We start from the raw sequence: 24,300 nt of genomic DNA on the forward strand, positions 1-24,300 counted from the left end.
GGCAGTTCTGGTTGTTGTTTGTTTTTAAATTTGTTGTTGTTCTTTTGCTTGTGTGAGGAGGCACAGTGTATTTACCTATGTCTTCATCTTGGCCGGTGGGTTCCCATTTAGATGTGTTTATTTTTATGTTTAATATCTAATAAGTTTCATATTCTTTCAAATTGCAGGTTTGTTTTATTTCTTGTTTACATTCTTTAAATCACCTTTTGGAAGTAGATGATTTTTCTTTTGCCTTTCGTTAAATTCTAAGGGAGGTTTATGTGAAGAATACTGTCTGGGGCAGGCCAGACAGGTGGGGAAAAAGTGACCCCTAACTGATGGAGTGTCCTAGGTGAGGGACACGTGCCCCATAGGGCCCTGGAAGGTTCACACTCACCTTGCCCCCTAGAGGCTGCGTGGCAGGACAGGGATACAATTCCGGATGTCCTTATGTTCTTCCTTGTAAATATGAGTTCTTTCCATTATTACCTTCTCAAAAGGCTTTTAAAATGATCTGTGGTGACAAGGACTTCCCAGGGTCTTCCATTTTCATCTCTAGTGTGTTCGGCTGTTCAGGTCACACCGCATGTAACCTTTTCTGCCAAGCCCTACACCTCTGAGCTCAATGTGAGCGCAGTGCTGGCGAGCGGGCGGAGCAGATCAGGGACTGTCCCCACTTTACAGATTGTGAAAGGGCCTCCCACAGCCAAGGGCTTTGGTCAGTCCCCTGGGGGCTTGTGTCCATCCTTCCTCTCTTGGGTCTAGGTTTGGTGGCTGTTGCTCTTCAATGACATTTTTTAAAATCAACAAAAAGCATATCAGCAAATTTTGATTCTTCAAAGTTTTTGACACTAGACAAGGTTTGTTAGAAATTGAGTATGGAGAGTAGAAACCAAAAGGAAATTCATTGAGAGAATGAAAGAGCCCATGGGACCAGAGATTCTCTTGAGATCTCTGCGATGGGACTTGACAGGCAGCCTCCTCAGGGCACTGTCCCTGGGGTGGAAGGGTTTGCGCCTTCAGTGGCAGATATGAACAATTTCTCCCTTCTGTTCCACTCAAGATTCAGATGGCGCCATGGGCAAATTGACATTTTCCTCTCTACACACGTGGAATCATCCTTCATTTACTTAGGTCTTTAATTTCTCTCAGCCATATTTTCATAGTTTTCAGTGTAAAAAGCCTCAAACACATTCTGTTAAAAGTATTACTGTATTATGCTTCTCATGTTATTTTCCTTGTGTTGTCTATTAATTTATTTTCTAACTGTGACCAGCATATTGAAACCATTGATGTTTGTAGATTGTTTCTTGTATCTAACAGGAATGTTGAAGGCTTGAAGGTTTTATTCTCCTTGCAAACTAACAGGTCTTGTGGATGCTGGAAGAAGGCAAGAGACTTCTGGGTCAGAGACCAAGGACACCCTGTTCCTCATGGTGTTAGCAGTAATCAGGGTATAGCTGTTGCTTCAGCTCCCCAATCCCTGGTTCTTACCGGGCAACATGAAGAGGAACAAGTAGTGCCTGCGTGTGCAGTGGGGTGTGGTGCAGGCCGGGAACCTAAACTCTATTTAGAGTCAGCCGGGACCTGACTCTATTATACTAAACAGTGAATCTGCCGGAATTTTGGCCCTGAGGGACGCACTATCTTTGTTATTCTGAGTACTCAACAAACCTCTCTTTTGTTCTGGGCTTGGGGGAAACACTATCACATACATCCATAGCTGTTGTATGTAGCATACATTATGTATCTACACATACACACACATATATACATATAAACATACATCTATACATACATATACATCTTGAAAACATAGCCTAGAACAAAGGCAGTTAGTGCCCCTCCTTGCAAGATGGTCAGAAATCTTAGAGATTTAGGAAGAATCATTTACTGACATTATCTTCCAAAATTGTTAAATTCACGTATTAGCCTAGTTTGGGAGGAATTTTTAAGTACACAATTATGTTGTCAGTGAATAAAGATGATTTTCCTTATTCCTTTTTAAATATTTCTGTCTTATTTATTTTTCTTTCTGATTGCACTTCTTAGAACCTCCAGCATACTGTTGAATAAAAGTGATGAGACAGGACATTCTTGTCTTGCTGTTAATCTTAACAGGACTGAGTGCAGTTTGTCACTCTTAAGTATATAATTGTTAGTAACAGGTACAGAGTTTTCTTTTATTCCTAGTTTTCTGAGAGTTTTACCATAATGGGCATTCAATTTTGTCAGATGTTTTTATCTGTACCTCTAGAGAAGATATAATTTTCTATTTTAATTATTAATATACTAAATTACATTAGTTTTCACTAAATGTTAAATCAACTTTATACTCTTTTTTAAAAAAATATTTATTTATTTCTCTTTAGAGGGGAAGGGAAGGAGAAAGGAAGAGAAACATCAATGTATGGTTGCTTCTCGTGCATCCCTTGCTGGGAACTGGCCCCTGCCGGGAACTGGCCTGCAACCCAGGCATGTGCCCTAACTGGGAATCGAACCGCGATCGTCTGGTTTGCAGGCCCACACTCAATCCACTGAGCTACACCAGCCAGGCCAACTTTATACTCTTACAGTAAACCTCATTTGGTAATAATGCATCATCCTTCTATACATTGTTGGATTTTATTTGCTATTTTATTAAGAATTTTGCATATACTTTTATGAGGGATATTATTCCATAATTTTCTTCTTTTGTTATGTATTGTTGATTTTAGAATCAGGATAATACTGGCTTTACAAATGTTTCGAGCAGTATTCCTTCCTCAATTTTATGAAAGTTCATATTAATTTTTTTACATTTCTAAATGTTTGGTAAAATTCACTTATAAAGCCAAAAACAAAAGACAAACAAACAAAAAAGACAGACAGTAACAAGTATTGACAAGGATGTGGAGAAGTTGAAGCCTTATAATGGCTAGAAGCAGTGTAAATGGTGCACCCACTTTGGGAAATGGCTTGGCAGTTTCTCAACATGTTAAACATAGAATTGCCATATGATGTGACTCGGAAACTCCACTCCTAGAATAGGCCCCAAAGAAGTGAAAACATGTCAATACAAAAACTTGTGCATGAATGTCCATGACAGCATTAGTTATGATAACCTCAAACTGAAAACAATTCAGACATCTACAACTGATAATGGGTAAACTCAAAGTTATGCATCTACACTATTGAGTGGAATTTGGCCGTAAGCAGGAATTAAGTTCCAACAGTTGCTACAACATGTACGAAACTTTAAAACATTATGCAAAGTGAAAGAAGCCATGTGCAAAAGACCGCGTATTATATGATTCCACTTGCATGTCCAAAATGGCCAAATATACAGAGACAGAAAGTAGATGAGTGTTTGGTGGGGACCAGTGGGGGTGACTGATGGGCCATGACTGCTAACAGGCAGAGGATTTCTTTTTAGGCTGAAGAAAATCTTCTAAAATAAGATTATGGCAATGGTTGCACAACTCTGAATATACTAAAAATCCATGTAATCGTACACCTTAAATAGCTGAATTATATGATATGTGAATTGCATCTCAATAAAGCTGTTGCAATATGCTATTAAAAAAGAACAACAGCCTATACTTTTTATAGGATGATCAGAAAGCAGAATGTGAAGAAGTCCTATATAAACCGAGTTCCGAAAAGTGCTCAGGAAACAGCCACATGAAGAGTGAAGGGAAGAAGCCAACAGACTGTGGCCACACCACAGACAAAGCCTGAAGTGGAAAAGATCATTCGTATCAAAGGCTGCATTCGACCAGATGCCACAAGAGCCCCCATCACCCCTGCCTTGACGTGTGTACCTGTACAATCTCCCTCCATTGAACGAGGGGGAGACTCGTGACTTAATTCCAGCCTAGAAGTTAATTTGAGTTAGTCCACATCAGATTATCCCAGGGGGTCCGATGGGGTGAGAGGCAAACTCGTAACATGGGGTCAGGGCCCCTCTATGGAGATTCTCTCTCCATTGCCCTCTCCTTCAAGTTTTCCTTGCCCCTCAGCGCTCACAGCAATGTTTCCTCACAAACTTGGACTCGCATGTTTTATAGTCACATTTCCAAAGGTGTGGGAGACTGTCATTTTACTTCCACAACCCTTGTTTTATGGAGGAGGATTGAGTCCACTGAGGCGACCCAAGCATTTTTACCCATTTCATTTCTTTTTCTTCACCTGTTGCCTAGATTGTTGTTATAAATTTTCATTCTATATGCCAATCTTCCTAAAACTCTTTATTGTTAGTTAGTTAATTAATTACTTAAGATGTTACATGCTCTAGGCTCTGGAGTGAACACGACAGAGATGTGCTGTCCATCACTGATGAAGTTTTTTTCACGCTCTGGTGCAGGAGACATGACAAATAAACAACAAAAAAATGTACGTGTTGCTGTGCGAGAAAGAAATATGTTAAGTAACGCTCTGATGAAAACCAAATCAAAGTATGAGAGTGTGGCATGATGATCTGGGAAGCACTATTTTTTTGATCTATGCCTCTTTGAAAAATGTGCTGAGCAGACACAGCATGAAGTGAGGGACCCAGATAAGCAAAGGAGGGCAGTTACAACGCACTAGCAGTGAGTGCAAAGGCCCAAAGCCAAGGAAATCTCTGTGTGTCTGACAAAGAGCAAGGAGGTCAGCACAGCCGGAGCAGAGCAAGTCAGAGAAGGTTCAACATGGCTACACCATCAAAGCCCCCAGCCCACTCCAGTCTGCCCCCACATCTCCCCTCACATCTCAATCCGTAAAATTTAGACTCCTTGACTGTGTAAGGAAAGCTCCGCACTGGTGATTTCCTTGGACTTCTTCCACCTTTACCTTTCTTAGCACAAGATGGATGTATTCTTCCTTTCACCCCAACTCGTCTATACCTGAGTCCCCAAGTTACTTTTCATGGCCCTGCTTCTAGAGTGTTCTCTCTCCTCCATGCAATCTCTGCTTTGTGGAATTCACAGGATCTTCAAGGTCTAGTTCAGATGTCTTCCAAGAATCCTGATCACCCAAGACAGGAATTCTTGCCTGTCAGTGCCATGTGTAAAGCTGTGTCTTCTTCATGTTGGACTGTGTATGTGTGGTGTGTATGTGAGAGAGACTTGTATTTTCTGTGATGCATTGCAAGTTCATGGAGATGTGCTCATCACACTTTGTATCTGGCATAGAGCTTTACAGAAAATAAATATGACTTAAAGGTGATTTGATTAAAGAATCACATTACAGCTTTGAAAGAAAAATGATTGCAAAGTTGCATTCTTTTATTTCTATCAGACAAAATGAGGAAACAATATGAACATACATTATAATTTATTTCTAGTTGTTAATTAATAAATACTTGTTACATAAATGAATATCATGGAAATTTTAGGAAGAATGATCTAGATTTTCTTCAAGTATAATAAACTCTTACATGCTTAAACAAGCAACATTCGAATCACTTTTAATTTGGAAGACTAGACCGCATAAACAAATCTCCTATTATAAATACTGAAACTATGAAAACTGTAGCTGTCTTATAATAACACGTTTCTTTTCAAAGTGGCGACACTCTCAAAAAGCTTCATCAGTGTCAACAGGGGAACTGAACAGCTCACCACCAACACACTTAGGAAATTGAAATTGATTTTACCTCAAGGTTTTTACGAACTTATCTTTCAAGATCAGCTACAATTTTGATGATTCAAAGTAACCCAAGCAAGTTTTTCCCCAGTTCACCTCTTTTTCTGTTTTTCTTGTTCTTATTCCTTTATTCCAAACTGTGTTTTTTGTTGTTTTGTTAGAAGTAGATATACAAATTTAAAAAACCAAAGACTATAATGTACATAACCAAACATATCATTCACATAAAAATATTGTTAGCATTTTGGTGTAATATTTTTTGATTTGTACCTCTATACTTCAGTTAATATTATTACTTCTAAGAACTCTATTTCTGGTTACAGAAGAAATTCATGATCTTCCACTCAAGTGTTTCCATGAAATAATTTTACAAGCGATATTGAGCACTTAGAGATGCTTCAATATTTGGTACAGACATAAATGCCCCTATAGAAAACACATAGCCAATTGTGACAGAGAACACATATTGAGGTTGGGTGAGTTCCTAGAGAGAAATTAAATGTTTATAACAAAGGTTTTTTTTTTCACCCTAGCTCATTGGTTCTTAATCTGACTGCTGTTACACTCATTTCTGAAACATTAAAAAATAATAATAATAGTTATTATTTAGAGCACACCCATGCCCTAAACCAGTAACTGAATCTTTGGGTGAAACCAGGCCTTCTGTGGGGTTTAAAGGCTCCGATGTGAATTTGAAGAGTGGGGGTCAAGAACCACTGAGTCTAATTCCAAAGTAATCTCCCCAGAATCCGTACTATCAAGCTTTGGTAAACAAGCACCTCTTTTACTCTGAGGGGAATGGAAGTTCATCATAAAGTAAGGGAACTGAGTATTCATAGAGTTTGTTACAGTTTCCAGAATCTCTTTTTATGCATGCCTCCCATCACCAGACCTTCTCTGAGAATCAAATTTAATGCTGTTGGCTTGCCACTTCCCCTTTTACCTGATGACTTGCTACGTGCTTACCTTGAAGGTTCAAAACTTCTGGAAACCCAGAGTTTTGTCGAATGTTTATTTTAAGTTGGATGTTTCGATAATGCAGCATTTTGAATTAGATGAATTAAAGTTATAATATGGGCTTCCTTTGGGAGAGACCACAATGCAAAAAGGAGAGGAAAATAGAAAAGATGAGGAGGGTTTACTGCCACTTGGAGTAGCTGGATGGAATTTTAATATGAATGATGACTCAAATCTGTAGGGGAGATAGGGATGATATTTTATTTTTCCCTTCACCAGAGATATCAAAAGAAATGGAAATATGTCTACTTGCACAAACTTCAAAGCCTAAAAACCTAAAAGCATCCAGAAAAAGGTGGCTTTCATTGAAACGAACTCTAGAGAAAGCAATGTTTTTATCAGACATTGACAAATTATAGGCAAAAGTGTCTCCAAGGCATGCTGATGCTTTTTAGTCTTTCTTATATATTTTTTAAATCACCCATAAAATAATTGTAGGATAATGGCTAAAAGGCGACTTTGAACAAAATGGAAAACTTTTGTCTTTGACTAATATTCCCTCAATCCTCTAACACCAAGAGTGTGTGCATTTTGAATAGAATTTTAAACCAGTGTCATAAAAACAATAAGAACATGCTCACTGTTTTTAATAATATATGAAACAAGCTTAGGTGCAGAAAATAAATCAATATAATTGGTCTTTTTCATCTAATTATTACACTGTGGCTGCATTTTATTAAAGCCAGTTTAAGAGTATTATGGAAAGCTTCTCACACAAAAATAGTTCAATGGTATTCTTTTTTTTGAATTTCAAAATGTTATAAAATATTGAAAAGATCTGATGCCATTCAATGCTGATGGTAAGCACACTTTGCATAATTTATTTTGAATTATTTGTTTTTATATTAATAAAGAACCCACATTACTGTTATAGCATACTTTATTGTTATAAACATTCCTTGATTAAGACTTCAATATTTTTATGTTAGACAGACCTATAATTTCATGCAATAATTACATGAAGAAAGGACAATAACTTAGGACAACTGTAGAGGTTTTCATTGTCTAGAAATTTGACAGCGTGTAGATAAAATGTCCAGATGATTATCTCAATATTTTTAAAAGTTGAGGTCACCTTTAGATATAAAGTTATATTTCTCCTTCTCCACAAACTAAACAATCTTTTACTCAAAAGAGCTTGCTTTAGGTATCAGATATAAGGTCTTTGCATAAGTTCTTACCACTCCAGACAATTAAAAGCTCCTTAAGTACTGGGCCCCAAAAATGACTTAGAACGCCAACGAAAGTGGAAGAGGTAAACGGAAAGCTTCAAATCAGAAGAAGTTTCCAAATCATCACCTTTGGAATCAGCCGCAGTTAGTGTTATTATTTTTTTTTCCTGGGAATGTGGACGGGATTTCAAATAGTTCTCCCCTTTCAATCCTGAGAGCTCATCCGTACATCAGTCACAGAATTTGGTTATGTTCATGTGATTTTTTTGGTCATGACTTCTTTTTTGTTCCAGTTCTCGACTAGCCTGAGCTCAGAATTGGTAGTGTTTGAAGCAGTTTTAATGTCAGACCAGTGAAAGTTTTGTGTTAGAGTTAGATACTGCTTTTATTTTGCATTATGTGGGACCACAGAAAGAAGGAAGCTATGAAACCAGCTGCATTTGGCGGTGAGAACGTGGGAAGAGGAACTCCCAGTTCTAGCTTCCAGTTTGCCCCCGCTCCCTGTGCATCCATGGACAGTCATTTAACCTCCCCGAGCTACTGTCCCCTCCCCCCTCAGAGGGCGACTGCACCACGCATACACAGAGTGCAGATTCCTTGAGGGCACTGACCTTGTCGTCTTTAAATACATTTTCCAGGGCATTGTTTACAGTGCTAGCCACTGGTAGTTACTTGAGAACAACTGGTTTAATGTTTAATGGAACAATTACAGGTACTAGGTGTATACATAATTCAAATTTATAAGAAACAATTGTACCACGGTATGATCAAGGAAGACAGCTTTCAATTAAATTTGTAATTGAAAGCTTTCAATGAAATTTGTATGCCTGGATTAACTTTCAATTAAGTTTGGGTGCTTGGATCAACTTTGAGAAGGCAGCGGACAGGTGTAGCGGAAACACTGCACTGGGGCAGGATCCTCAGGGTCCCAGAATCGCCCGGGGTCCCACAGAGTCACCGAGTCATGGAGTTGCAGGGATGGAAATGCAGAGTACCCTTCTCCTCGTCATTTCACGGTGAGGAAAGCAGCGTTCACTTACCTGGAGTTCTAGAGTCACCAGTACCAGGTCTCCCTGAGGCTGCTCTGAGCTCTCCTTCCACGGCTTGTCCGAGTCCCCGACTACATTAGCTGACATCTTCTCTATGAATTTGAATTCGGTGATCGCTGGAGTTTCTTAGTGTTAATGATTTTCAGGTGATTTAAAGGGGAAAAATGTCTTTCTTTGTTGGCTTTTATTTTTTATTTCTATCTCTAGTAAATTAAAACAAGGCTAACTTGAACACATGAGTAAATAAAAGATCAATCGTGCTTGTCACTTCGCTGACACTTTCAGTTACTCTGAGCAAAACAAATGAACAGAAAAACAACGACTACATCAACTCTACAACACCTTGAAAATGAAAAGTAAGATGGTGTGGTTTTGAATTCTTTGCCAAAGCATTTGTGTGGCCTTTTCCCAGTCCAGCTTGCACAAGGCTTAGTCCTGTTTCACGCCAAATTCCAACGTTGCTAGTGCATGTGGAGCAGAGAATTCTGGAATCTCTCCATGTGACTCGAACAAACTATTCTGCGAACTTTCGTGATATGGGGAAAGGGAGACCACAGTGACAGGAAGGCCCTTCTTGCCAAATGGGTTATGTAAGGGAGAAAAAATGACGTTGAGAAGGAGAAGCAATCTCAGAGAATTGCCTGAATTCCTTGGGAGAATGTAGAAAACTCCACAACTGTTTTACTATGTGATAATGATTAAGGGTGCTGTACATTTATTGTGCCTCAGAAAGCTGGGTGTTAAAACAAACTGAAAATTTATTAACATTTGAAAATATTACATATTTCTCCTGTCTTTCTCTGGTTTTTAAAAAATTTTCTTCTAAGAGATTTATTGGTTTCCAAGGTTCAAGTCCAATGTGTTCTTTGGTTGAGGCCCAGCTCTCTGAGGAATCTGGTTTGTTTGCTGGTGTATATTGAGGGAGGATAGGAGACTCACTCTTTATTTCTTGGTTCCTCATTCATTCATACGGGTGGCAAAACAATAAATGGAAAGGTGAGTCCAAATACCTAGGTCTTACTCACGGTTAAATCTTACTTAAAGACATTAAACAAGAACTTCTCTGGGTTGGTCTCCTCACCTATTCTTATTCTCCACCTGGGGGTCCCAAAATCCCTCTGGGTCCTTTAGGAAGCCAGGGAACTCTGGAAAAATTATTATCTTTTAAATGAAGCTTCATTGAAATCAGTTGTGTCTTCTTCAATTAGGAACATGGTCTGAATAATACTTCCTTTGCCCTTTCAGGCAGTAACAGCAGCTTAATTTGGCCCTGCACATGGTCTTGGGCTGAGCACATATTCTGGTCTAAAGTCATGATGTGCCTTAAATTATTTTATTGAGAAACAAAATTTGGTAGATATAATCTTGAAAGGCAAAAAGCATTGGGAGAAAAAAAGGAGGTACTGTATTTTTTGAAAGGTCAAAGGTAAGTGTTTCCAGCTCCAGGATTCTAAGTTAGAGGTCAGTGAACTTTTTCTATAAAGGGCCTCATAGTGTTCTAGGTTTTGTGGGCAAAATGATCTTTGTCCCAACTATTCAATTTTGCCATCGTATCATGAGAGAAGCCACAGAAAATATATAAATGAATGAATTTGTCTCTCCTAATAAATCTATATTTACAATAACAGGCAGTGAGCCAAATCTGGCCACCAGATCACATATCTCCTTCCTTCATTTTCACCAGAACTTCTCATTTATAGCTGCAATCATGGCTGCTTGGGTTAAATATTTGTGTGCTGGTCTTTTGCGTTGGTCTGAACTCTGAGACTAAGGCCTGGCTATTGCCAGAAGTGCTGTGTATGATGTCAGGGAAGTGTTCTGGAAGAGAGGTGGTGCATTGTCCTTATTCCTTCTTGCTACCTGCTGAACGTAGATATGATGGCTGGAGTTCTGGCAGCTACATTGAACTATGAAGAGAAAGCCACATGGAGTTGCCAGATGGAGACAACCCAGGGCCCTGATGACTCTAGGAAGCTCGACTGTTCTTTATCAGTGAGAGAGAAATGAATGTCTAGATTTTAGAGAATGCATTATATTCGATTGTATTGCCTTAGGACAGAAACGTCCATTTTCCCTCAGAAAAGAGTCCGTTTTGGCTCCACTTCAGAAACTGACATTCATCTACATTGGGGAAAGTCCCAACATCTGTTGTGATGTGGCTAGTCCTGGGATTTCTGGTGCATTTCTAAGTCATTTACAGATCAGGGGACTTTTCAGAAACCAGCCCTGGGACTCAGGGTGGAGCCGGGTGGGAGAGGGGACCGTGGTGCTCTCCAGCTTGTGTCTCCCTGCATTGCCTTAGTTCCTGGTACCTGCCAGGCTGGGTTGGATCTGGATTAGAGTAGATTCAAGTGCTAAGGCTTTTGCATCCTCCTCGTACTGTCATTTGCCCGGCTGCAGGGTTTTAAAAGGAAAAGGTCAAGCTCATTTCCTCCATAAGTTCTGTGAGGTTGCTTCCGAGTTTGCCTGACCTACTAGCTTTTCCTAGTTCTAACAGACCTCATTTTTGATGTGCATGTGCGGGCTTGGTTTTCCTGAGGAATCTTCCAGTCCCTTGCTTCTTTGGTCCGATAAGAGCAGGTAGCAGGAGACCAAGGACCTCATGTGGGTCATTATCCTGCTTTCCGTTCCCACCGGTAGCACACCAACTGCTCTTCATTCACTCAGCTATTATTTATTGAACATTCACTATGGTCAGTGCCTGGGATACAGCCATGAAATGGTAACCAATACAGAATAAGTTTTCTCAATTTTCTCCTTTAAAATGTTTCTTTCTTTCCTTGTGAGAAAAATGCCCCTTTGTCACATTTATTTGAAGCTTTGGCTCATGTTTTCAGTCTATCTTGTTTTCTGGTATGACTATAGCCACTTGTTATGGAAAAGTCCTGTTTAGACACAATTCTGAAATTGTCTTCTCATTGTCATTCATCTGTATTTTTATCTTTAGTACTTTCCCTCCTATGCAGGATTACTAAGTGTTTTTTTGTTTGCTTATTTATTTATACAATTTTTCTTAATATATTTTAGTTTGCATGTCATGTTTTAGTTACTTTATTTTGCTATTTAACCCACTGTAGTTTTCCTTCAACCATATAAATATAAATAATAACTTTATAGAAATATAAATCCCCTGACACACCTCTTCCTACACCTCACCCCGATTTCTTAGCCTCACTCCCAGACATCTCTTCTTCCAACATCCTTCCCACCCCCCACCCCCCCAATGATGTCATTGTTAATTTATCTTATGGAGGAAAGCCAACTAAGCATGAGAGTGGTGAATATGTAAGTCGCAAAAGAGAAGATTTAGCTTCCCAGGAAGCAAGGAGGGCCACTTGGCATAGACTATGCAAGTAACCACAACTCACAGTACAATTATTTCCAGAACCTGAAAGCCGTGTAAGAGCTAGTGGAGAGAGGACTTTGAGTGAGCTAGACCTAGAGTTAAGTCTATTGTCCATATACTCTATCAATTTGCCCCAACCTTTGTTGTTTCTCTAGTATTGACGGAGCCCTTCTTATGTCCCAGGAACTTTCAGAGATGCTAGGGGACTCACGGTGTGCAAGATGAGCCATTCACTCTCTCTCTGAGGCTGTGTTCTGCTGGAGGCAGGCAGAAGAGGACACCATGCACTCAAAAATAGCAAGCTGACTTTTGAGAAGGCATGCCAAGAATAAAACAGGGAGTTATTTGGGAGGATGAACATCTAGAGTGGCTGTTCTAGATAATCTAGGGAGCCTTTATGAGTAGGTGTTGCTTGAGCAGAAAGCTGAATGGCAAGAAGTAGCCCTCCTCCTAGGTCACCCAGGGCACGGGCTCTAAGGACAGAAAGCTGTTGGAGAGTTGAGAGAACAGAGAACAGGTCACAGTGGTTGCGGAGCAGTGAGGGAGGAAAGAATGACAGGAAGGTCGTGAGAAAGAGAGGGGACAGCCGGAACACACAGACCCTTGAAGCCCATGAACAAGAATTTCAATTGTAATCCAGGAACAATGAAAGCTTTTAAGACACTTTAGTAGATAACTGATACTTTATAATATAAAAGGGAAGTCTGACGATCATGTGAAAAACTGAGTACAAAGGGCTTGCGTGTTGAAATGTAATATTGGACATTTTTGAAGTTCTGTTATAGAATAAGTCTGATCACGTTAGCCAAGCTAAAGAAAGATGGACCTATTCACAAAACTAGTGTTTGTCATGTGAATTTAGCTTAAACATAAAATTATATAAATAAAATCATAGAACTCATAACTCTGAGTAGAAGAGAGGCTCTAATAACCTAGAAATTAAAATGGAACAGGAAGCACAGGCCGGTTTAGACCAGTCAACTTCTAGCTCAGCAAGGTTTGCCAAGCTGTTTGCAAATGTGAACGCCGTTCTCATGCACTGGAAGACTTGCTGTTGACTAATAATGTAAGAGGCGAAGGGCACGTGTCGGGTTCCAAGGAAATGGAAATAGTTTCTCTAATAAGCAGGATGTGATACTATCATAGTAGGAAAAAGAACTTAAGGAAATGGTTCTGGTGTGTGCTTGGTTTTTCAAAAGCAGGCGCGCGGGCTAGGAAACTGGGTAATAAACAGGGGAGGACAGGTGCGCACCCTGTCCCAGTTGACAAAACAGGACCAAGCAGCACAAAGAAGAGACCCTAACGCATTGTCTGCATCCTCTGGGCAGAAGGGAGAGACTGAAGACAAACGTAACCTATTGAATGTCAGGTTGTTTTAGACATGTGAGTGTCCTGCATTTTTACCAGTTACTTAATTGCACTGAATCTCAATTGCACAATTTTAAAACAATGTTGCCTCCTAAAACAGCTCATAGAACACTTTTAAATACCAGCTGAGGTAAGGGTGTTCTAAAAATCGTGTGATTTTATAAAACGTAGTATATTATTACTATTATGTGTAGTAACAGTAATCCTCTCCCTGAAATTAGAGGCCTGCGATAACATAAAATTTGTTTTATGTCATGGTATAACTATACATTTTAAATGTTATACTTGAAAAGAGTGCCCAGAGAATAGTAGATGGAAATAATAATAGCTTGTAGATATTGAACATTTTCTCTGTGCCAGTCACTGTGTTAAATTGCTTTCACAATTGTACTGTCACATTTTCACAATACTGGCCATTGTCCTTCCAGATGTGGAAACTGAAGCTTGGAGGAGTGACATGATTTGCCCAGGGTAAAAGTTAGCGAACAGGGGTTCTCGAAATTAAACCAGAGTCAGTCTGACTCCAGAATTCAAGCCCTTAGCCAAACTCCCCTACCTCTTTTCCAAGTTTAAATGTGAAATTTGATTAAACGAATTGTGTAAAAATCATGAAGTTAAAAAAATTGTTAGTTCAATATAACACAAATCTAGGCCTGTTATTGCCTGTGGTAATAGTGCCTCAAGTCTGGTCCAGACCTCCATGAGCCTGGGCATTTGGGGGGCGGGCAGGCAAGGACAGGGGGTGTGGTGGGCCACACGGCTGTGTGGACGTTGCTGTCAAGGGCCTTGCTTCCCTCTGGGATGGTGGATCCATCAGGCTTACTCCATGTTTGAAAGTTAATAATTCAAGGGCTAATTAACTCGAAGCAGACTTCTTAAACGCAACAGTGACGGCTGTGTCATGTACTAAGGTTGTGACTAATGCAAAATCCAATTCATTGTACTTGATGCAGGAAAAAAATTAAAAAGTAAAAGAAAGAGAGAGAATCAGATTTGAGTGCTCTCAGCTTGATAACTTCCCTTTTCGGCCGTTTCCAAGCATCTGAGGAGACAACTCTCTCTCCCCAGCGCGTGGCAGTCTCCTCCCGCTCGCTCAGGTGGGAGATCAGGGCCCTGCCCAGGACTGGCGCTCCTGTCTGGCTTCTCTGTCTCCCTGGGGACTAGTCTTAGCTCAGTGTAGTTGCCAGAGGCTTACAGTTGTGAGTATGCAACACACAGTTTATTCTGGTATTGTTATTTATTAATTACTGTATTATTGATATGTAGTACAACTGTAAACCCACTATGGCCTACCTTGTATAAAAGAATCATTTCTCACTGGTATTAATATGGGTGTGAATTCACTACAGCCATAAAAGTGTCTGGAGCTGAAGGACATGGCAAGAGAATGAAATCCAACCCTGGCTTGACCTCCTACGACCTTTGACCTACAGTGACCATTCATCCATGAAGGAAAACACATATGCTTTGCTTATGTCAAGCAGTAAAAAAAACATATGAATGCAGTTTAAAAACTGTAAGAAAAAGAATGTCCCAGAAGCTTTTTTTTCTTTAATATCTAAATAAAGTTCTGAGATAACTTATTTAATTTGACTTAGACCCTAATCACCAGTTATTAATTGTTTTTCAACTTTTCTTTCTAATTTGCATTCTTTCCTCATTTTGAATTCTAATTTCTCAAGAGATGAACTTAAATGCACGTCGTTAATGTTCAAATATATCTTTATCAGTTCATTAGGCAGCATTTCTAATGTAAAATGAATGGCACATGATAATGCCAGAAAGATGTAGATATCTTTAACGAGTGTTATAAATTGTGAAAGTGTATATACATAAAAATCAAATGAAATTTACATGTAGCCTCTTAAGTTTCCTCACATGATCTAATTTTAAAGATTTATCACGTGTTTTACTTATTTAACCTTGTTATTACTTGAGGAATAAGGGCTTAAGAAATCCAAAAAATAAATGTATCAACCACACAGTACAATCTGCCTCTGGAACTATTGAAAGTGGGCCAATTCTAGAAGTGTTGCTGCTGCAAAAGTTCAAAGGCCAAGATGCATTTTAGGGTTTGAAAGCCAGTTGTAAATATATGAACTGGATGGTGTGTATGGCCTCAGTGGGAGATAAACCGAACTGTAACATGAATAACGCAGTCGAAAGTCCAACCTAAGAACTGAAGTTTGTTAAGGGTGCCAAGGGACCCTCTTTAGGAACCCCTCTGTGCCAGTCACACCGAGGAACTGCCGGCCGTAGGCTAACGAAACAGCTGTCCTTCCGTCATCTCGCTGCCCAGATGTGGTGGGTAACGATTTGACTTCATGTGGGTGATACTGTTCTGACTTCTGGGTTGGAGTACGAGATCAGTAACTCGGAGGAGAAGCTGCGGATCCTCTGTGGAACCCTTCAATGTAACAGATGGGAAAAACCGAGGCTTGGACTCCAAATAGGCAGGCTTCTGATCCCCAGTCCCTTGATCTCCTCCCTCTGCTGACCACCTTCGAAACCCACGAGGCCGAGAGTTTGTCTGATGCCTCGAATCTCTAAGGGCTTGCTTCCTACCCAGCGAAGATGCTTGTAATGGGCATATTAAAGATCTGCATGGCTCTACTGCTTGTTTCTACCTGTGATGAAGAAATCCCCTTAAAGTAGGAGAGCTTACTCAAAAGCTACAAGGGAGCCATGTATGTATGTGTGTATGTACATATACATGTACATATATATATACATTGATATATACATATATACATACACACATCTGTTGTTATATATCCATTGATATATGCATACACACACACACGTATTTGTGGTTATACAATAAGTTTTGAGAAAAGAAAAATAAACTTGTCAGGTTGTCCCCAATACCACTCCACTCGGTTAGGATGAATTTTCTTACTTTACATTTGTTTGTCTACTTTGGCATTTACTTTAAATTTTAACAGTATTAAGCTTCTCTGACCATTTTGTGATATTTAATGATAAGACACGCTGTTTCATACTTAAATAATTGATTTGCAGATGTTTCTTGACTTATAGTCATCATATATTGAAAAAAATTCTACATTGAAAATGCATTTAATGCACCTAACTTGCTGAGCTCACAGCTCAGCCTAGCCCACTGTACATGTGCTCAGAATGCTTACATCTAACACACAAACACACTGCAGAGTGTCAGCTGTTCACCCCAGTGACCATGTCCCTGCCTGGGAGCTGCAGCTTCCTGCCGCCACCCAGCATCACAGGAGAACACAAGATTGTATCCGCATATCACTAGCCTGGGAAAAGGTCACAGTTCAAAATTCTATGGTTTCTACTAAGTGCTTATCGCTTTCTCCCCATTGTAAATTTCAAAATCATAAACCAAACCATTGTAAGTCAGGAATCATCTGTAATGCATGTTGGACTTAAGACTCTTGGAACTGAAGGATACGGTGGGGGTAAATAATAAAGTATAAAATAAACCCACCAAAGTACACTTCTTTACTTAATGTCAGACCATTGGCAAATAATGACTTTCTGACTCAGAAATATAAGGGCTCTTTAATGCAATATGACTCCTAGAGCATATTTAAAAATGCATTTCAGTGTGTACTCAGTACCAAATCAAAATCAAATGATTCCAGTGTCAAGACGTCCTCTGCTCATATTCTGTTTTGTAATTGGTGATTTAAAAGGGAACAGGCTGTTTTTGCTTAGAGCCGTTAGTGCTTTCTAAAGACGGATGGGAGAGGTCGCTGGGCTTTGTCCAGTAGAGTGCCGTCCAGGTGAATGCCCTACATGCTTATTTTTAAAAGGCCATTACCCTCTAAACTGGTTTCCTTTTCATTTTTACTAAACAGAGTAACTATATGCTGTGTATCAGCAGGAAAAGCTTAGATGTGTGAAAAAAAGTTGTTCCTTGCATGAACTGATGCACATAAACATGACCAGACACGAAGCGGCAAAGGGGCGCATTTTGTGCCCAGCACCCCTGCTCTGCAGTTTTAAGCTCCTCCCCTATGTCGGCTGAGGCACCAGCCATCACAAGCTTCTCCTGGGCCACTCGGAGCCTGCTGGCCAAGACTGTCAGCCAGCTGTGGGCAGTGCCACATGCTCCAGCTGAGACCTCAGTCGCCGTCTTCCCTTCTTCCTGCCTCCTAACAAGGATCCTCTTTACGGCCTGCTCTTTGCTAACTTTAAGAATAGCTTGCCCTGGATGGACTGTTTCCTAGAAAACAATGGGCAACTGAAAACTGCGTTCTGTGCTCTCAAGTTTCATGTGATCTGATGGTGCCTTGTGGAGGCAATGCCTTAATGGCGGAATTGTAAGCATCGTGGGAAGGCGGTAGGAAAGGGGATTTGAACACTCCAGGCTTTCCTGCCTCCTGTGCTCGATTGGTAGGAACCGCCATAGCGAGTGGATCACTCTAATGATATGCGTCTGTCAGGCAGTTGGCATTTTAATGCATTTGTTCAGGCAACCAGTACCTGCTGACTGCTGACCAGGGGACACGCTCTGTCATCTGGGCCAAAAACGGGGAGCAAGATAGGCAAGGTCTTTGCCTTGGTCAAATTTATAATCAAACGAGGTAAGAATAAATCAAAAACGAGGGTTGGCCAGGTGTGTTAGCCACACAATAGTGCCCCGAAGGCCTGTATCTCATTGGCCACAGATACTTCTCTGCTTCGGGTCCAGCTCTTCCTCTCGTTCCCAGCCTAGTGATGGTTGGCACGGGAACAGGAGAGACTGCATCCTTTGTTAAGGACTGACATTTATTTTCTATTTGATTGGTTTGGTATGTGATTCATGAAAGAGTAGAATTTCAGGCCCATATTTTAAAATGTGGTGGCTCTTCTGGTCATACTATTCGCGAGTCTGATGTGAAAGTGAATGTGTGGGAATGAACACTTAAGAGTTATTGAAGATTCCTGTGCCGTAGGCAGGGGTGTCCAACCTGAGGCCTGACGCTGTGGGGCCACATGCAGCCCAACACAAAATCATAAATTCACTTAGAACATTATGATATTTTTTTGCAATTACATGTTGCAATGTATTTAATGCGTGGCCCAAGACAACTTTTCGTCTTCCAGTGTGGCCCAGAGACGCTGAAATGTTGGACACCCCTGCTGTAGAGGACGAGACAGAAAGAAAGCTCATCAAAAGAAGAGGTGTCAGAAGATTTCCTCAGAACATGGCTAAATAGTTCAGCAACCAAATTCAGGAAAAATTTTAATGATCTGGTAAGAATCATAATTCATTTTTTACTGGACACTCCACATTGAAAAATACATGCATTCATGGCCACACACACACACACACACACACACATCTCTCAATGGCTGCATGCTTTCCTGAAGTCTGGAATAGTGCTTTAGTAATAGGAATACTTTAAACATCGGACTGTTTGAAATTTGTTTTAAAATAAGGTCAAGGTCATACTGTCTGGACAGCTACATGCTGGGCACTTGCCACACACCAGAAACAAAGAACAGAAACAAGAGCCGTCCTGCCTCGGGCCAGCTCCCCTTTTTATTGTTTCACTCACACTCAGAGCATTTTCACTGCTCTAGAAACTTCCATATGTGCTGTTCTTTTGCAAAAGTCCTTTAAAACATCACTCAGAAATAAGAGCATATAAACTTTTGTCATCTATTTCAACTTAAGTGTGCTGTAAAATTTCCTCAAGTTCAACCGGATATGGTTTTCATTTGTCTACTCCAACCAACAAGCATTCATTCCTTTCGTAACCATGTAGAACACACGTGTTATTTTAGAAATATTGACATTGAGGGATGAATAGTAGATACTGTTGAAGAGGATTTTATGTATTGCTCAACATTTATTTAATATTAAAAAATTAAAGTTAGATGAAATTAATGTATAAAGTGTTTTTAGTGATTGTACAGATCATGAAGTGCTTATTTACTTGTATACATAATGTTATGTGCCTCTTCATATTTATATATTTAGTAAAATGATTAAGTTTTTAAAAAGCACAACAGATAACAAAACTAGGAGAAAACCCACTGAGAAACGATAGAAGTACACTTGAAACAGGGGCTAAGTTGACCACTAAATGGGAAAGGAACTAGGACAATAAAGATGAACAGAGAACACTGACAAGAATGATGGGAAATGGGAAGAATAAAATGCTCTATGATGGATAAAACAGAAGTATTAGATACAAATAATTATAAAGCTATACTCTTCTTGGCAGAATGGAAGGCAAGAGTAGGTATTTGCCATGAGGTACCCCCAAACAAGATATAGAATTGGGGTACACATTAAATTCAAGTGTGAATATTTTTATTGAATGCTCCATTCAATAAAAAGTAGGAAAGCGAGCCAAGACTGTGTGGTATACTGGGAAAGTTAGTTTCTCTGTTAGTAGGTACTCATATGGTGGTCTACCACGTTGGAAAAATAGGCAAAAAAAGAAAAGACAAAGTTACATAAGCTCAAACTTTAAAACTCAGGCATTGATGACTATGACGTTTATGATGAAATAAAAAGGAGCAATTCAAACCTTCGTGTAAATAACACAAGACATTTCTATTCTGGGAAAGTTACATACGCACCCCTTTCTTTAAGTTCCAAGACTGCCGATCATAGTTATTTGCATCGGTAATAGTAATTCTTCTGAAAAGCATTTAGTGAGAAGATAATATCTATCTGCACTTAGTCCCAGTAAATTCTGAGCTGAGTGCCAAACCCAAGTCAGCTCACCGTCACTGCCTAGAGCTCTGCTCAATATCCAAAGAGACACATCAAAGAGAGTAAGTGTGGGGTGGACTGATAGTGTCTTCCCACGAGAGAACACTGTTCTGCAATCTTGAAAGATTCTCAGTGGCTAAATATTATTTTAAAGATGCTGAATAGTCCTGGAGTACAAGGATATTTACATGCCAGAGAGTATTATAAAAATCAAAAATCCATAATATAAATTTTTGAAATTAATTTTTATGTTAAAAGCAAACTTTGAACGTTTATATTGAATACAATGTGTAAACATGGTAAGGTAATGTGAGCTGGATATCTACTTTGTTTTGGTATTTGTAAGAAAATGTGCTTAGAAAACAATACAGTGGAGATCAACTCAGATGTCTTCTCTGATTAAGAAAATCGAATGGGATGAATGAGAATAACAAAAATAGAATGAAGATACCAAAAGTGTACAAAAATATGTATATAATCTCATGTTGGAAGAGGTCATTGAGAGGATGTGACCGCTAGTTGACCCTGGAGCTGGACCAGGGCAACTGGAAGCTCTGCCCCCAACTTTTGCTTGGAATGCACATCCTGCCATGGGAGGAGCTGTTTCAATGTCACAGGCTTGCGAGACCAGTGTGCCCTTGAGGCCACCAGGACCATGTGGGTGACTGAGCCCAGTGAAGGCCTCTATACAAACTACTAAATTCTAGAGGGCTGGGGGTGGATACCTACTCTCCTTTCCCCTGAAGACTAGACTTGTGAGTTCCCTTGTTTATAAAGGAAAACTGCCACCTACCAGTCCGGAGTGGCCTGCCTCTTTGTTCCGTCTCTCCTCCTTGCCCTCTCTAAATGGCGTCCAGTTTCATTTTCAGCAGGGAAGCTTCTGAGGTTCAAAACAACACCTGACTTTTCCCTAATATCAAAAACCCTCCACAAAAACCTATTCTGCAACAATTATGTTAATGTTCTTGAAGAATAGTATGTATTGAAAAATCATCACATTTGAAGGCTGACATATAATGTCTAGTAGATTACTTCCTGTATGACTGTACCATGAACAGATCTGGGGGACCAAATTTTCTTTATTGGACTCATTGCTTCTTTAGTGCCTTTCTAAAAAAATATTAACTCTCAGGTATCTCTCATGGGCCAGGACCTCTCTTATATCTGCATCTTTATTTTTGTTCATGCCATTTTTCTTCTGAGTTTGAGCTCAAGAAGAAATATTTTACCACTTTTACTCCACTAGCACAATGGGTTTTTTTTAGCCAAAAGCAAGATATCCTGGGCAGCATGCTAATTCAAGTAAAAGTATTGGGACCCGGACTCAGCGAGGCAAGTGTTTGTCCCTCATTGTAAAGCTAAATAATTCAGAGGAATACCTTGTTATTTTTTGTTAAAAAACACAGCTGGATATCTGTAATGATTTTACCCTGTGGTAGCAACCTATTTCAGAAAGAACAGCTGATGAGTACATCAGGTTTGAGTTGCTATTGATTTTCTAGGTGAGTGTTTGTACTAAACATGATTACTTGCAAATGCCAAGTTCATCTAGCACTCAAGCAGAAAAAATACAAACTGAACACTACTGCAGAATGTATTATTTCATAGGTTTGTACATGACTTGAGCTTACTTCATCAAAAATCACCTTCTTATCTAGACTATCTGCCTTTCCAACCCAGGCTTTCCTTTTGATTGAGTATTCTGATCCTTATGTTCTTATTCTTTACATATCGTCCTATTCTTTATATTCCTACAACCTCATGTCTGAGCTTGGTACATGGGTTATATGAAAAAAAGGACAATATTATTCTATGTCAAATTATATAAAATGCACATTATTGAAGCCTATGCAGAGCATGTGAGTATTATGTGGTCCCCTCAAAACCCCCTGTGAAATAGAGCCGATATTCTCAACTTGCCTGTGCAGAAACTGAGACAGAGGGGAGGCAAATGCTTAGTAAGTAAGTTACTGAGCAGTTTGAAAAAATAAATTTGTATAACTTGTAACTGATTTAATCAAGCACCATACTTGATTTCCATGAATTTTGTTTTGGGTTTCCTTGAGTGGGTTTAATCAGACCATTATAAAAATTCTTTCTTTTTAAATTTAATTGTTGTTCAAGTACAACAAGTTTTTTGTTTTTTACTCCCATCCCAGCCCACTCCCCCCACCAGTGCTCTCCACCTCCCTCCCATTTCCACCCCCTCTTAGTTGTTGTCCATGTGCCCTTTATATTTGTTCCTGAAAATCCTTCCCTTTTTTCCCCTGAAATTCCTTCCCCTCTCTCCTCTGGTCACCATCCACCTGTTCTCTATTTCAGTGTCTTTGGCTACATTTTGCTTGCTTGTTTGTTTTGTTGTTTAGCTTCCTGTTAAAGGTGAGATCATATGGTATTTGTCTTTCAACACCTGGCTTATTTCACTCAGCATAATGTTTTCCATTTCCATCCATGCTGTTGCAAAGGTAGGAGCTCCTTCTTTTCAAAAGACCTACACAGAGTAAAAGTGAAGGGCTAGAAACAATTTTTCCAAGCAAACAGCCAGGAAAAAAAAGCCAGGGTAGCAATACTCATATCAGACAAAATAGTCTTCAAAAAAATGGCCATAAAAAGAAACCCAGAAGATCACTTCATAATACTCAAGGGGAGAATCCACCAAGAAGACATAAGCATTGTAAATATACCTGTACCCAGCATAGGAGCACCCAAATATATAAAGAAAATCTTAGAGGACCTCAAGAAAGATATTGACAGCAACACAATTATCGTTGGGGATTTTAACACCCCACTGTCAAAAATGGACAGATTTTCCAAACAAAATATCACCAAAGGTATTGTGGCATTGAACAACGTCCTGGATGAAATGGACTTAACTGATATATATAGAGCCCTTCATCCCAAAGAAGTTAAATACACATTCTTTTCAAATGCGCATGGAACATTTTCAAAGATAGACCACACGATAGGACACAAAACAAGCCTCAACACATTCAAGAAAATTGATACCATCCCAAGCATTTTCTCTGATCACAAGGGACTAAAACTGGAAACCAACCCCAAGGGAAGAGAACCAAAACACTCAAAATCATGGAGATTGAATGGCATGCTATTAAACAACAAATGGGTCAAGAATGAAATTAAGAAAGAAATCAAAAAGTTTTTGGAAACAAATAAAAATGAACACATAACAACCATTATGGAAATTCTATCTGTATATTATTTCATTATTTCTGTAAAGCAAATTGGATAAGTTTGCAAGATAGGAGCAGTCGAAGCAAGATTTTTAGGGAATAAGGGTGGGACACAGATGCCTAAATAACTAAATTAAAGTTATTTAATTATATTGTAAACTAATTTCTTATGGAAGGTGGATCCTTCTTTTAGCCTCAGGTTATGTATCTAGCTTTTCATTATTCTTTTTGATCAGTAAAAACTATTCAAGCATGTACCTATTGAACATGTTCTTAAACATATGCATTTTCATTCATTTATAATTTTCATGTGTATTTCTGTTTTAATACATTATGTAAATTTAACAAATGAATTGAAAACTAAAAATTATATACAGAAATGATTTGAACATTAAATGGTAATTTTAGTTGTTTGCTGTCAGCCCTTCTTCCCCCTGCCTCAAACCTTATAAAAACAAAGCAAGAAACCATAGTGAATCCACCCAGACTGGTAGACTGGCATTTTGGAAAGGGAAGGGGTGTGATTAAACTTAAGTCGGTTTTTTAATAAAAATGTCTATGTGACTCTTTGTAACATTGACATTACGACTACTGGTTACCATGAGGAAGATTTCCACAAATGAAGCGAAAACTTATCAAAACAAATGTATTATTGGTTGTACTTACTAACTCAGGGTAGTATTGTTTTTAAATCTTAATCACAAATTAAATGAAGGGTGAATTATTGTTTGGTGGATTTTGTTAGTAAATTTACATAATCCTCAAGGTCAGTTGGTCCTGGGGCAACACTTTTGCTCCTGCTCTGCTACCCTTTTGAGTCACCACAGGACTTAGCAGCACTGGAGTCTGTCATACCTCAGAGTCTGGAGAATTA

This window comes from Sturnira hondurensis, unplaced genomic scaffold (assembly GCF_014824575.4).
Source record: "Sturnira hondurensis isolate 20B ecotype Veracruz unplaced genomic scaffold, ASM1482457v3 Scaffold0014384, whole genome shotgun sequence".
Taxonomy (NCBI): domain Eukaryota; kingdom Metazoa; phylum Chordata; class Mammalia; order Chiroptera; family Phyllostomidae; genus Sturnira; species Sturnira hondurensis.